This window comes from Vicia villosa, unplaced genomic scaffold (genome assembly GCF_029867415.1).
Source record: "Vicia villosa cultivar HV-30 ecotype Madison, WI unplaced genomic scaffold, Vvil1.0 scaffold8, whole genome shotgun sequence".
Lineage (NCBI taxonomy): Eukaryota > Viridiplantae > Streptophyta > Magnoliopsida > Fabales > Fabaceae > Vicia > Vicia villosa.
Genome location: NW_026706811.1, coordinates 453283 through 456984, shown reverse-complemented (window position 1 = coordinate 456984; position 3702 = coordinate 453283). Strand labels below are relative to the sequence as shown.

Sequence of the window (3702 nt, the reverse complement as noted above, 5' to 3'; positions counted from 1 at the left end):
GAAACAAATGTATCATTGGAACCAAATGGGTATTCAAGAATAAGATGGACGAAAATGGTATAATTACTCGAAACAAGGCAAGATTAGTGGCACAAGGGTACAATCAAGAAGAAGGTATTGACTTTGAAGAAACCTTTGCTCCAGTAGCTAGATTGGAGGCGATAAGATTACTTCTCGCATATGCGTGCTCATTAGACTTTAAACTTTTCCAAATGGATGTAAAAAGTGCTTTTCTCAATGGTATCATCAATGAAGAAGTTTATGTAAAGCAACCCCCCGGGTTTGAAGACTACAAGAATCCTACTCATGTCTTCAAACTAAAGAAAGCCTTATATGGGCTAAAACAAGCACCAAAGGCTTGGTATGATCGACTAAGTACCTTCCTAATCGAAAAAGGGTTTGTAAAGGGTAAAGTAGATACTACTCTCTTCATTAAAGAATTCAATCATCATACTTTACTTGTACAAATTTATGTAGATGATATTGTTTTTGGTTCAACTAATCATGAAATGTGCAAGGAGTTTTCTTCAATGATGCAAGGAGAATTTGAAATGTCCATGATGGGAAAATTAAATTTCTTCCTTGGTCTCCAAATCAAACAACTCAAGCATGGAATCTGATAACACGATTTTATATCGTATATTTAGCTTAAAATCCATAGATATTTATAGCATTTTCCGTTTATTATATTAATTTATTATGATATTACGCGAGTATTTGCTTTGTTTCAGGTTTTACACTTCAATTACGACTATTTGCGAAAAGGAAAGAAAATAGAGCTTAAATGACCGATATTTATGCCTAAAAGACGAAAAAGGAGTGCTGAAGCGAAAGAGGGGTGCAATTAGGACCCAAAGGCCCAAAAGAGACGAACCAGCCCACAAAGGAACAAAAATGCGTAGCCCAAACCATGCAAGCAAGTGGAGACGCACGTCTCCACGTTCTCTTCTGCCACGTCACCAAGAGGAGACGCCCGTCTCCAACTGCCCCTATTTTTCCTCCACTTGAGACGCACGTCTCAAGTCAGTCAAGAGCACTTCCTGAAGAAGCGGAGACGCACGTCTCCAAGTCCCAGTCAGAAAAGCTCCCTCAATTCACGGATTCCAACTGCAAAGCCTCTCCTATAAATAGGACCTGCTATCTCACTTCCAAAGGGGTCCGATTTCCTGCCAACGAAGTGCTGCCGAAATTGTACCGCGAACCGCTTTTCTTTATTCTGCTTTCATTCAACCGTTTATTTTCTCACAACGATTTCTACACTAGAAATTGTTGTGAACTTTTTGTAGATCTAGCCTTACGTTAGATTTATCGTTTTATTTCCTTGTTTTTATTTTCTGCCATTTAAATTCCGAAGAACGATCCAGCCAACCTGTGGTGGAAGTTCAGTACTTGAAGATCCAGTTACCATTTATTTAATTCAGGTTTTTATTTACCGCCTTATTTATATTTGTTTGCATGATATATTATATGCCATTTAATATGCTTATTATTATGAACCGAACCGATTTATGCATGTTTAATCGTATTAATATGTCTGGCTAAATTACTAAAGGTGTCGGTATGTAAAGTAAGTTAACCGTAGGGATCCGAAATAAATTGGCTTAATTATGTTTTATTAATTATCACTTATTTTTGGTTTATATGTCTAATTTAATTAGTAAGTCTTAAAACCAATAGAGCGAAAGTTTGAGGGGTTAGGACGGTCAAAGGTTAAAATCAATAGAGCGAAAGTTTGAGATCTTTAACCAGATAGTAGACATAGGACATTAGTTTTAAGGATGGCGAAAGCGTATTAAGACTAATTGGAACTTATTTATTTTCAAAAATTGTTTTTACACTCGAGCGGGATGGCGAAAGCGTACGTTAGGGTTATTAGCTTGCTCCGAGTCAACAGAGCGAAAGTTTGAGATTAGGAGATTTAAATAGATAACAACCTCGTAAAATAGGCATTTTATTAATTACATTGTTTCCAAAAAGCTCTTCTAAAATCTAATGGGATGGCGAAAGCGTACATTAGGATTAGGATAGTAGTCTGAATCAACAGAGCGAAAGTTTGAGACGAGGATTTTTAATCAATGGAATTAGTAAAGATTTTTAATTTAATTATGCAAAAGCCAATGGACCTTCGGATTACCTTTAGTTAAACGAAATACATACTGATACCTGTCTTTTATTATTATTCTTTATTTTCTCACAATCACTTTCCCTTAGGAACAATCGAAATTTTAGTACTCCTAGCTTTACATAGTAACCTTAGATAACGGTAGATCGATTCATAGTCCCTGTGGATTCGATATCTTTTAAAACTACACGACACGACTGTGCACTTGCAGTTATCAGGTTTATAGACACGTAAAGTCGCGATCAAGTTTTTGGCGCCGTTGCCGGGGACTATTTAAGTCGATATCGTAACTCACTGTTACACCGTAGAGACTAGGACAATTCTTCCCTTTCTTTTTGAACGATTGTATGCCAAATACTCGTTCACAAGGAGGAGATTTAATACAACAAATTAACGAGATCGAACGTTTCATTAACGTCAAACGACGAGCTCGCAATCTTCCCGAAGTAGCAGAAATTCCGATTAATCAGGAATTGATTTTTACTGATCAAATCAATCAAATCACCCCGAAGTTAGAGATGGCTGCTATTCGTCCTCTTAGAGACTATGTCTCTCCTTCGCGCGCTGAACCGCATTCAAGTATCGCACCACCTGCGATTGAGGCGAACAATTTCGAACTGAAACCTTCACTGGTCCAAGCTGTTCAATAGAATCAATTCTCTGGAAGCCCTGTAGACGACCCCAATCTCCATTTATCCGTGTTTGTGCAATACGCCGACACTATCAAAGCCAACAACGTTAGTTCCGAAGCTATTCGATTACGCCTTTTCCCTTTCTCCTTGAGAGATAGAGCGAGAGCGTGGCTTCAATCCCTGCCTTCCAATTCCATAACTACGTGGGACGAATTGAAGAGAGTATTCTTAGCGAGATACTTTCCGCCTAGCAAAACTGCTATGCTCAGAGGTCAAATCAACGGATTTACCCAGAAAGATAACGAATCGCTCTTCGAAGCTTGGGAATGTTACAAGGACATGCTTAGAATATGCCCTCATCATGGACTCGAACCATGGCTGATCATCCATACTTTCTATGGTGGTCTCTGATATAACACTAAATTGACTATAGATGCCACTGCTGGCGGAGCATTAATGGACAAACCCCATGATGAAGCATACAAACTCATAGAGAACATGGCACAAAACCATTACCAATGGGGTGGAGAACGAGCCGCTCTAGAGAAATCCCAAACCAAAGGAGGAATGTATGAAATAAGTGGTATAGACCGCGTTAACGCTAAAGTAGACGCTTTAACTCAAAAGATCGAGAACTTAACCATCACTCCTTCAGCCACCGCTGCCGCTGTAACACCTAACTGCGAGATTTGTGGATTGACTGGGCATGTAGTTGCTGAATGCCAACTCTTGACTGGAGTCCCATCTGATCAAGTAAATTACGCTCAAGGAAACCCTTATTCTAACACGTACAACCCTGGATGGAAAAACCACCCGAACTTTTCTTATAAGAACAACAATGCGTTGTACGCGCCTGGACAAGCACCTGCTGTACCACCTGGCTACCAAAAAGCGCCTGTAGCTGCTCAAAACACCCCTAGGAAGTCAAATCTAGAAATCATGATGGAG

At 39.2% G+C, this 3702-nt stretch overlaps 1 non-coding gene across 1 annotated transcript; it reads right to left on the bottom strand.

The window, feature by feature from the left end:
- Window positions 1-3015: 3015 nt before the first annotated feature.
- Window positions 3016-3122, bottom strand: LOC131643278 (small nucleolar RNA R71). The gene has a single exon (XR_009296166.1). It is a non-coding gene; the product is annotated as a small nucleolar RNA R71 (small nucleolar RNA).
- Window positions 3123-3702: the final 580 nt, after the last annotated feature.